Here is a 12,055-nt window from a genome sequence, read left to right as displayed (position 1 = left end):
TCGCCCAAATTAATGGACAAATTTTACAACATGAACACAAGAAAAATGTTGGGCTTGGGATTTTTTTTCCCCTGCAAGGCACTTTTTTTTTTTTTTTTTTTAGGACAGTGTTCCTTTATAAAAGCATTCTTCTGAAAGCACTTCTCCCATGAAGCTCCCCCTCCAACAGCTACTGTTACAAATCTGCGATAAAAGACGTATTCAGCAGGGTTTGGCACATAAATAGCACCCAAACTGGCATTGCCAAAGCCACGCTATTTTATCACGAGCTTCAAAATATTTGGAGAAAGAAAAGATGCTCTTGCTGGGAGCATCAGCTAGGAGAAACTTCAGCTCTTGGGGTCATGAGAACCTCAGATTTCATCAGAGGGAAAAAGGAAAAAAAAAAAAAGGTAAGTGTCTAGATACAATTCTGAAGAAAAACTCTCAAGCAGGAGTGTAACATGATGCAGAATTTCAAGGACTGATGGCCAAGCAGAAGGAACCTTTGATGGATTATCACTTGATTTGATCCAGCTTCAGGATTTTGCAGTGTCTCGCTGGTGACTTCTGAATATTTTAGGGGGAACCACACCGTGAACTTCGGCCCTGGAAGCACCACCAGAACAAATGCTTTGCAAACACAGGGGAGAGCGGCCGTCCCCAGTGCCGCTGTGCTCTTCAGCCAGTGCTCAATTACACGCGTGAGAGTGGAGCCACAGAGGTCCCGCGCGGCTGGAAGCACGGGCTTTGGAGCTCAGCTGAACAGGGGCGCTTTGCTTGCCTAAACACGGTATGAGTCCATGATCTAGCCACTTAACCCTGCCAAAAAGAAGCAGCAGGTCTTGCTCTGCTCTCCCTTACACCCCACATCTCCCTATCCTTGTCCCTGTGATCTCTCCCTATCCCTTAGCATGTGCCAGACCTCTCCAGGAGCTTCTGCACCAGCAGAAAGCTGTGTGCTGTTATCCCTAACCATCAGATCAGATCAGCTGTCCCACAAACCTCTAATTTCAGCTTGCAAGGGAAATATAAATGGAAATAAGACCCCACGCTGACTCAGTAGCACAGCAAGGTAGGTCCATCTAAGCCCAAGGGATGTCCAGGTCCCACGGAGGAGGACAAGCCCCGGTGGCATGGACGGAGATCTTTGCTGTTTCTGTAGAAGAGGGGCTGAGCCCACAAGTGTGAAACACCTATAGGGTATCTTTGCAGGGACTTATGCACGCACACCCAACGGCAAGCACAGCTCTTCTGTCCTGCTGCTCTTCCCTTCCGTGCCAGAAACAAACCACAGTCAAACAGGACCCGGCATCCACAGCGCAAGGGAAAAGAAACATCTCAGCAATGAATAGATTTCAGCTGGAATCTCCCAGGAGACAGTATTAAAATGAAGGGGGGAAGAAATAAATAAACGGAGGAGAAAAGAATCAACTTGCCACTATCAGCCATGCCAACTTCTAAAATCTAAGTCAAGCCCCGAACGCCACGGCACCAGCTCCCAGTCTGGGATACTGGGAAATAACCAGGCTAACGCAGGGTGGTGAGAGGAGGGCATTTCCCTACCCATCTCTGCCCAAGAATTCCTGTTTTCCAGCTTTTCTTCATAACCACGAAGCTCTGGAGGTCTTTTTCTCTTTAAAAATCCAAGATTTTCACTGTAGTCCCTGGTTCTGAGTGCTGGGCTTTAATCCAAGTGTCAGACAGCAGGAGATAGTGATGGGCTGCAGGAGCTGGCCACCAGCCGAACCCTTTTCCAACCAGCTCAGCTGGGGTCTGGATTCAGAAATCCACACCGGTGCACTCGGGAAGTATTTCCCAAAATGCAGAGTTTAACCCCAAAACTGCATCATGCAGCAGCAAGCACAACTCTATAATACTCTATAAATACATCACTGTGTACCACACTCACCAGGTCCAGCTCTAAATCTGGTTCACCCATCAGTCACAGAAAATATAAATATTCTCCCTGGTTTTTGGTGCAATATTCCCAAGTTGATTTGGCGAACCTACGGAGTCACTAAGCTATAATTAGGGGTTTATTATAAAAGGTGTTTGGGATGCCTGTCAGCACTGAAGAAGACTTGTATTTAAGGTACCCTTAACACACATAGCAGCAGCAGGCCGTTTTTTTGGCTTTCATAAAAAAAAAGCCAACTTGTTTACTCACCTCAAGTGACTTTTCTTGGTCTCCGGTTTGCGAGAGTATTTTCAGCCTCTAACTTGATTAATGGCGTTTAAAAAGGCAAAAAGAAAAAGCGATCAGTGAGGTGATTTAAAAGATACATTTTTATCCATCGCTCGTAATGTGATTACCAGCTAAATCTTGCTTTTCACCAGAAAAAAAAAAAAAACACTAATCGGGTGCAGGACGTGCATGTTCACTCATTCGTTATTGTAGGGTTGTTGACATTAGATTTTATTTTTAGAAAAACATGAAGTGTGGAGGGGAAATGAAACAATGCAATACTTCTTTGAGACCGTCTCTAACATTAGGAAAATATGCAAAGAGAATACCGTAGTGATCCGCTTGCATACCTTCCCACAGAGCGCCAGGCTTGAATTTATAAAATAATAAATACTGTTTCAAAGCATTTGGACTGGCCTGACTTTTTTTTAAATTTTTTTTAAAATAACATCTGACAACATCACCATATCCTGAGCCTTTGGGAGGGAGAGGACCTGAGAGCCACACACCAGGGATGCTTGCTGGGACCTGGTCTCCCTCCTGGCTGTCACACCACAGGGTAATCCTGGGCAGCTCTCATTCCCCATATCAAAAATTGGGGGAACATCGGATCACTGGCTTGATGCCAGAGTAAGCATTTTGCATCACAGGCGCCTCCAATTGCCCTAATCCTGCAAACACCTTTATAAAAAGGTTGCTCAATCAAACGCACTGGGATTTCTCGCCTTTGCGGCGCAGTGTGGTATGCTCATTGCAGTACTTGTAAGGCCAGGGTTTCAACAGACCATCCTCTGCATTTCTAAATAAAGTATTTTTAGGCCTACAAGCACCAAGCTATATCACAACCTAGCAAATGTTGCTAAAATTAAATTTAAACTGGAATAAAAAAGCATCTCTAAAGTGATGCTCTGGTTCAACACCTGGTAGCATCGCCTGTGCTTTGCTGTTGGAAATTAAAGTCCTGAGGGTAAGGTGGCCACAGCCAGGAGATGACCGGGGCTGCTCTAGGAGGGGAAAAACATCATCAGGAGATAAAATCATCTCTGCTAATACTGAATGTGAATTCAGGTGCAGAACTACACCAGCTACCAGGTACAGCTCTGCAGAGGTGCCCTTTCCTGGTGCTGTCTGCACATGATGCCATGGAGGTATCAAGGCAGAGAAAGGATTTCTCTGACCACCCACCTTCGGGGCAGAACTGGACAAAAAAAGCAATGGAGGAAGGCAAGACAGAAAACAGCTGCAGATCCCTGTGGTAAGTGGGTGCCCAGTTGCTGGATGCTCTGAAATCGCCCCTTCCCAAATGCTGATTTCAATCCATCCCTTCAAAGCACAACAACAAAATATTCAGGAGTCGGATGGATGCACAGTAAATACAGAAACAAATTTCACTATTAATGGCCTCCAGTGGACGTATTTTTGCATCCTGCAGCAAAGCACCACTGCAAGGGAATGTCTTCTTCCAGTAGACTATTTACTGTCACACACCTACATGAAATTATGGACATTTGACTTAGAATTTCTGTTCCCCCCTTCCCCCCAAAGCAACTGAAATTGAGCTTCTTGGTTGCAAAACTAGCAATACTTTGTGTTTGCAATTCTGTTTCAAGAACCTCCCTCATTTCTTTTTTATAATCACATTGAGAACAGCTACACTGCACGTACCATTTTTTCGCTACACTGAGCTTGAGGAAAATTTAAGACTTCCTCCCCGCCCTGTCTTCTTTTTAATGGGAGATGTGATTATTGAAATTAATTTGGAAAATAGTCAGCATTCACCAATCAGCTCAGCAGTTTGGGTTTTCTTCATCTGCTGGTTACATGCTAATTATTGTACTGGTGGGATTATTTCCCATTCACATTTGGAATTTACAGCACAGTAGGGAATTGATTAAATTAGAAGAAAAATACCAAAAAATAAAGAAAGAAATCAATGACATTTTAAATTCAACATAATTTTTTAAAAATTTTCTTCCAAGTCTCATGCCTACAAGGACCTGACAAACTCAACCCCAGCAGAACAGATGCTCAAGGCAGGGTTTCCGAGCGTTAAGGGCAGAGCAGCAATGACATCTCGGGAGGGCAACGCAACCCTGCCATGTTCATCAATCCCTCTGTTGTTCATCCCACCCTCCACAGCCTCACACCAACCATACCCTTTTCCACTTGGCTGACATCTGTAATTAAGAAGGAAAACCTCCCCATGGGTGGGAAATAAGCCCCCATTTCCAAGCCCTGGACTCCCACAATGCCAAAAGGCCTGTTGCTGAGGTAGGAATTGGGGCTTGCCTGAGCGGGGAGCAGACACGACCCATCGTGGTCCCTGCCCCATCAGCAGCTCTGATGGACTTGGATGGCTTCGTCCTCACCTCAGAAGAGTGAGAGGGACAGAACAACACGTGTCCACGACAACCACCAGCAAGGACTGGGTTCTCCAGCGATCAGGTCTACCAGCTAAGTGCAGGTCCCTGACTGAGATCCTCTTTTGAAGGTACCCAGCAGAGAGATCCCTGATTTTTCTACGTGAATCTCAAATACTATTTACCACTTCATTTCACCCGGGCAAGCATGTATGCCAGTATTGTCAACAGCAGGGCTTTGAGTACAAAAGGGACTCCATGTCTGCCTTGCAGCACTGGTTATTTGGTGGTTACCCCTGAAATCAAGGGGTAAAAATCCTTCCCACCCCCACCCTCTTTAACTGCAACCATCCTGTTAAAAACTACAATAAAAAAAAAAAAAAATCACATCTAAAGAATAGCCATGATGAAGCAGTGGCATGGACTGGCAGCAAGGCCAGGCAGGGCACCAGGGTCGCTCATGGGGAGGCTTATTTTGCAGTCAGAGGTACACCCTCGCATTGAGGGCACCCCCAGAGCCCCCAGCTCAGCCCAGTGACCCCAGTGGGCGGGCAGAATAGCCCCTGCCTTCAGCTTCCCCGGGCACAGGCAGGAGTTTCAGCTCAGGCAGGCAGAACGGGGCGCAGGCAGCCCCGGTCCTGGGGGGACATGGCTGCTGCTGTGGCTGGTGCCCAGGACCCCCTTGGGCGGGGAGGCTGGAGGAGACCAGCTCCAGGCAGGATGCTGGGGAGGGCATCGCCCGAGAAGCAGAGTCCCCGTGGGTGACATGCAGAGGTGTGGGCATCTGCCTGGGGAAACCAGCGACCTCCTAAGGGCTGGGGGGTGGTGGAGCCAGCACACTCCTAAACTAAGGCAGAGCAGGATCGGGGGCTTGCTGTGATCCAGACATGCAGATCGGCAAGAAGAGGATGCTGGCAAAATCTGGAGAGCGTGGAGTAGTAAAAGAAGCTTGGGAAAGAGTTAGGTCCAGGTGGACACGGCAATGACTATTCACTGGAGAGGGGTTCTGCACGATCAACCCCCAGTACACTGGCTCCAAAGGTGCCTTGTCCAAAGCATCTTAATTTCTAGTGCTTTTATGAGCAATGCCAGGGCCAACTCTCCAGCCTCCAGAAATGGTGTCAGTACATGACAGAGCAAACACGTCTCAGCACCACCAGCCCAGGCTGGGTGAGCAGGACAACACCACACCACCGAGACAGACGTGGACTGTGAAGGGAAAAAAAAAGCTAAAAGCAAAGAACCTGCAAACCTGCACTGGTTGCTACATCATCCTTGGTCTCCGTGTTTCCTGCCTGTAAAGCAACATGAAAATGCCACAGACACAGGAGCAGAGAGTGCAGGCTGCTGTTTAAAACATCCACTGCACTTCATGGTACATGCACAACCGAAGGAGCAGAGGCTAACAGGTGGATTATGGCCTTAATGAAATATTCACATTCATCTGCTTGTTCAGAGTCCAGACCACAAGTCTGCTTCCCCTCTGCTAGCACAGCTGAGCAGGATTTTGCCTGGATTTTTGTTTTTAAATTAGTTCTGCCTCTATAAAACAGAGACACTCCCCTTGTCTTAAATATTTTCCGACATGGAAATAATTCCTAGCAAAGAAAGAGCAGGATACATTTCAGAAGTGGAGTCTGCATTTACATCCTGCTTAACAAACCAAAGCACAACACAACAGGCTCAAATAACCTCCTGCACGTGTTTCAGGATGGCTTGTCTCTAACGTCCACCCTACAACTAGGAACACATGTAAGAGTCAATTAACCTTAATGCAAAGAATAAACACACCTGTCTTGCCAGGGCTGCAAAAAAACAACATGTCAAGAAGCCCCACTGGTGCCACATCCAACCCATCATGGTCTCTAAAGCCACTGAGCACTATGCTCGAGGTGCTGGTTTAGAGGCGACCACCTCTACAATGTTCATCAAAGCCAAAAGGCACGATGCAGGCTGCGAGAGAAAGCCTGGCACATCAGCTAGCATCGAAGGATAAATGGTCCTTGTCCAGGCAGGACCTGGAGCCACCAGGAAGGTCTCCAGCCATTGAAGCCTGCCCTGAGCCCAAGCACGAGGAGTCAGCAATATGGTTGGATCCTTAACACAAAGACCCAAGACCTCAGCTCATTAAATATGCTACACATCAAAAAGCACCCAAGACAACCTCATCTTGAACGTCCTCTTGCACAAGGTATACTCCAAGCATTCTGGCGTGCTACTGCAGACCCTTGCTATTCCTACGCTGAGGAGATCTGAAGAGCTACAGGATCAAGTATCCAAGACCTCTGGCCTAATTTTTGTCACTTTAAACTAAACTCTTACCATTTTAAGAGCAGACAAGAACTTTCAATCCCTCTTTGAAGACACACAGATACCTGATTATTTGGGGAAGGCAGAAGAACGAGCTCCATCAGACAACAGGGCACAAGCCTTCAGCAGTAACTGCACTCTCTGTGGGACAACCAACTTACTTTCCAGAGGGACACCAGCAACATCACAGCTGGGGCTGCAGGACAGGAAAGTGAACCATCAGTATGACCATTTTGTTAAGATTTGCTGTACTCTAGGAGTTTTGCTTTTAAATTGATTTAGGCAGTTGACCACACTGCTGACCTGAACTCCTCTGGAGATCAAAATATATCTCCCCAGCTTTCTGATAAGCACCTGGATATAAAGAAAAAAGTGTCACGGCTTCTGATTTACAGCACTGCAGTTTTAGAGCATGAGTCCATAGGGGATGCACAGACTTCCAGACGGAAAGAGAGACGGACAGGACTGATTACATACAATTATTAATGTGTGTGTCTCTATACCACTGGAAAAAGGACTGAACATGCTTAAAAAGAAACAAAGCAGAGAAAAATAAAATGACTACCCATTCAAGTATTTGTGCAATACTGGCATGACACTTTGGAGAGATAAATATTTCATTGTCCTATTTTTAAAAGAGAAGTTTTTATGAGTTTTATGAAAAACTTATTATCGAAGCACAAGAGCAGAGCATGCGCAAGCATCCTGCGTGCCAAGTCGGGCTCCAGGAGCGACTAGCTCGCACCTTATCCTCACAGGAGCAAACTGATCCCCTTTCTACCTGTGGGACAAAAAAGTCAGCCTGAAAACAACCTCAAGACAACTATTCAGGAGAAGAAGAGTTAAAAGACACCGACACAAATAGCAGAGTCACCTCACCTCCTGGAAGCTCCTTTCAACTGATTTATCTGCCTCCTGTCTCAGTGAATTTTTAAGTGCTCGTTATTTAAACCTGTCCTACCCAGGCTCTTTATTAAGGACACTCTGCCAGTCAAATTCCAGGGCTTACTCCCCACCCTATTTCAGACATGGCCCTCTCGAGCATCTCTGTATTAAAAGAAAAAACCTAAAAATCTCTTCCCCTTCCCCTTGAGCAGCCCAGCAGCACCAGCAGCCAGGGAAGCCCCATCACCCAGACTGAATTTTCTGAGCATTACTGGGCAGGAGCGTTTGGGTGAAGCTATAGTGGAAACTTTTGCAACCCTAACACTATGCTATTTTATTTCATTTTTTTCCCCAAGCAAGTGCTAGAACACATAGGGGGCCTGTCTGGAGCGGCAAGGGCAGATCTCGCCTTCAAGTAGGAGGAACATTACAGAAGTCATCACTGCAATCGAACACACAGTTTAGAAGGCTCATTCTCCAATTCTTCTATTTATAAAAATAAAGTAGGAATAAGGAGTGAAGTGCACGCAGATAAAAGGGGAGTTCAGTTAAACGTCACCCTATCATGCACGTAGAAAAAAAGAGAAGGTACCCTCACACAGTGTCCCTCTGAAAGGGGAGAGGAAAGAGAAACCAGAGTCTTTAAAACACATGAGAACATCCTCCACGCAGAGACGAGCCATGGCTGCAATGGCTGTGGCTGCATCTGGTGACAACCCAACCACTTCGGCTCTGCTCTTGTGCCATGTGTCATCACCAGCTCCTCTAACTCCACCGCAATCCTCATCCAACCAGAGCTTCTCCAGTGACTTCACGCAAACTCACTCCATTTGCATTTTAAGCATTGTTATTTAGAACATTTGTCCAGAAAAAAGAAAAAAAAACAAACAAACAAAGAAGGGGAGAAATACAAGACTTTTTTTCTTTTTAATTAGAAACATCACCCCTCTCCTACTCAACAAAGCAGAAAAGCCATCACAGCTGCAAGAGGGAGAGACGCTGCAGACCTTCACCACAAAAACCATCAAGCACCAACAAACAGGATCTTCTCCAGATCAGCCTCGGTAGCAGGACTAGACTCATTCCACCTGGAACAGGTGCCTAAGTTGCAAACATAATCATCCTGGGCTCCTATTTAGTTAGTGCAAAGAGAGGCACCTCAGAGTCCGCACAGGGAGAATTATCCTTAGGACAAGCAGGGTGGGGGGAACCTGGACCTGGCTCTGGGCTCCTGCTCTCCCAAGCACATCCCTCTATTTCAGGGCCGTGCCAAGTCTCTGCAAGAACAAGGGTGACAATAACTTACACTGAATGTGAGCAAACCAAGGACCTCTCCAGAGGATGAATCTCCCTCGTGCTTTTTTACATGCAAATCAGGTGGAAAAGACAGAAAGGAAAAAAAAAAAAATATCAAGAGATGGGAAGCAAGGGACCTGCTGCAGCAAAGTGGGTTCTCTTGCACAAGCTGGGGCGGCTGAGCAGGATGGTGGCACGGGGGGGCGTCTGCTCCCACCTTTTGCTTACACAGATTTCCACAGACCCTCAATTATTTGTTTCCACTCCCAAGTTTTCTGGGGGAGCTAACACCCCACCTGCATTCAGCGGGGAGCAGGCAGCCCAGTGCCTGGAGGGGATGAACATGAGTGGGTCTTCCAGCGCTCATCACTGCCCAGAACACGGCCCCACGTCGGACGTGGCAAGCGACGCACCTACGCGACAGTCTCGCACGGAGCTGCGGGCTCCTCGCACCCCGTAACGCTCAGAAGGCTCCAGAGGGACCGAGCCACGGCCGGGCCCTGCGGACGATGCTCCAGACCCATCCCACTGCACAAACAGGGAAAGGCTCGACAAGGGACGGACACAGACCCGCATCCCCGGGTTGGACTGTAAATCCAAGTTGTAGATAATTCCAGGAGCTACGAGATGAGCTGCTTTTACATAGTAACACCATAGTAACCGAGGCAGATGATAAAGCTTACATACACAAGGGCACCACATTTTTGGAGGGGAGGAAGAGGAGGTCTCAATAGAAGGAAAACCTTCCTGCGGAGCAAGGGGACACATTTATATAAAGGCGAACCGGAGCCACACCGCTGTTCAAATCTGCCCCCACTGACAGCCCAGAGGGATCCCACTACCAGCCCAGCTCACCTGCTCCAGGCATCCCGCTCTGCCTGTATCGGGCCCTGCACCTCCCCGACAAAGCCGGCAGCCCCCACGGGGCTGGTTTTGCTTGGCTTTGCAACAAGGGTTTTATTGATAGAGATGTGCTCCCGCGAGTGACTTTGAGGCTTCAAGTTACTACAGCTTTCTTACGGTAGCAAGAATTGCGGAGGCTGAGCCCTGTCAGAAAAACCTGTGCTAAACCCCAACCCATCTATAATATAATTAACACAAGCTACAGATTAGGCTGTATCTGAAGCAAAACATAACCCAACAGCCTCCTCTTTCCCACCCCCAAAGGTGGGTCAGGGCTCCAAAACTGTGTGGGCATTTGCGTTCTGTGAGTTTCTGGGATAAACTAAGAGGAAACAATAAACAGACTGGAACAGTCTGCTCCCGCTTCTCAGCTATGCATCCCAAGTTGTAAAATACATCAAGGTCACGGACCCAACCTAGTTAATAGAAGTTATCATTAAATGGCTGTTTTCTTCTAAGGTAAACAAAATGCTTTTGATCTTCTGGGGTTTTTCTTTTTTCCTCTTTCTCATCTCTTAAAGAGAAATTAGTTTAGAATAAGCTGTTCAAGATAATGAAGTAAACTTCTGGCTTCCTAACCATGGAGAATCGTTCCTCAGGACACCGTGATCCTCAGTTGGGGACAGCAGCCAGAGGAGGTGGTCAGGGAGAAGAGCAGCAAAAACCCTCCCTGCATGGCTGGAGCCACCCTCCTGTGCTGGGCGAGGGGAGAGCCTATGGCTGGGCAGAGCCCACTCCCTGAGGGGAGCAGGAATGGGAAAACATGGCTCAAGAAGGGCTTGTGTATGGGTTTTTTCCGGGTACGTCAGTCGGCCTAACGAGACACATCACCTACCTCTCCCCCATCACCTACCTCTCCCCAAAAAGTTTCCCATCTCGTAACCAGAAGAGGACCCCTTGGAAAAACCTTATTGCTTGAGTTTTGAGGGCACAGACTAAGCATGCCCTGAACCAGGGGACAGAGTCTAAAGCTCCAAGCGTAAGCTGCGCAGTCGCTCCTCAGACACACCAGCCGTCCAAGCAAACACGACACCCGCCCCCCGCCTTGGACCCGCATCCCCCTGACCGAAACGCCTTCGCTGCTCCCCAAATCCGCCGCTCGGAGCGGAGAGGCCTCAGTCCGCTGGCACCTGGCCACGCACCGGCTGCCACCGCAGGAGCCCTGATTAGGAGCCGGCATAGCCCAGGCAGGACTTTACCCCGGCAGCCCGAGGGTGTGAAGTTAAACCACCGTCCCCAGCCAGGCAAGGAAAGCACCAAGCGGGAAATTAGGACGGAGCGATCTGGGGTTTAGTCTCAGCTCTGCCACAGATTTCCTGCGCAGCCTCGGGCACATCACTTAGCAGCAGCTCCGTTTTCCTACCTGCGTGAGGAGGCAGATGCCGTCTGCTCGCATCCCGGTTTGTCCCAAGGCCGGGCACGTTAAACCCGGCTGCGTCGCAACACCAGGAGCCACAAAAAAAAACCCCACCCGTGACCAAACCCTCCTAACCCCCAACCGCGACACGAGTGGGGTCTGCCGCCCTCAGTCCCCGAAGCGAGGTGCCAGCGAGCGCTGGAAAAAAAGGACTTTTCTTCCTCTAAAGACCCAGACTAAAGGAAAAAAAAACAAAACCACAGACCGCGCCGGGGGAGAGGCAGCCGGGTCCGGGGCAGCCCCACGCAGCCGGGCGCTCACGCAGAGCTCCCACAGCGGCCGGGCGGCAGATTTTTAACTGAATTTTAATTTAAATTTTAATTGCTGGCGAGCCGATCGCAGCCAAGGGCAGCGCAGCCCGCCGGCTCCCCGGCCCGCGGCAGGGCTGGACGCACCGGGGCGGTGGCGGGGGGGGGGGGAAGGACACGCGTGTTGCGACCCCCGGGTGGGGCCCGTCCCCCCCCCCTACACCTGCCCGGGGTCTGCGGTCCCCGGGGGCAGGTCCCGCGGGTGCGGGCGGGACGGCGGCCGCCAGGCGAGGGACCCTCCCCGCCGCGCCGGGCGCTCGGCACTCACCCGCGGCAGGTCCCCGGGCCGCCGTGGCGGCTCGGCGCGGCGCGGCTCGGCGCGGTCCGGCGGAGGCCCCGGCCCCGGCGGCGAGCGCGGGGCGGGCGGGGCGGGCGGCGCAGCGGGGCGGCCGGGCGGGCGCCGCCGAGC

At 49.5% G+C, this 12,055-nt stretch overlaps 1 protein-coding gene across 6 annotated transcripts in view; it reads right to left on the bottom strand.

The window, feature by feature from the left end:
• The window catches only part of ZHX3 (zinc fingers and homeoboxes 3), a 50,494-nt gene extending 38,479 nt beyond the window's left edge, over positions 1-12,015 (bottom strand). For 3 of the 6 annotated variants that reach the window (XR_012631395.1, XM_074888077.1, XM_074888073.1), the window contains exon 1: positions 11,915-12,015. The gene's annotated coding sequence lies outside the window, so the exon portion shown is untranslated. Of the gene's footprint in view, positions 1-2,149; positions 2,531-6,902; positions 6,921-11,284; positions 11,420-11,914 lie in introns of those variants that run through there. The other 3 variants (XM_074888074.1, XM_074888076.1, XM_074888075.1) reach the window with 3 other exon arrangements.
• Positions 12,016-12,055: the final 40 nt, after the last annotated feature.

The sequence above is a fragment of the Strix uralensis genome, chromosome 18 (assembly GCF_047716275.1).
Source record: "Strix uralensis isolate ZFMK-TIS-50842 chromosome 18, bStrUra1, whole genome shotgun sequence".
In the NCBI taxonomy this organism is placed as follows: domain Eukaryota; kingdom Metazoa; phylum Chordata; class Aves; order Strigiformes; family Strigidae; genus Strix; species Strix uralensis.
The sequence above is the reverse complement of the archived record's forward strand: the minus strand, read 5'-3'. Positions and strand labels throughout refer to the sequence as shown.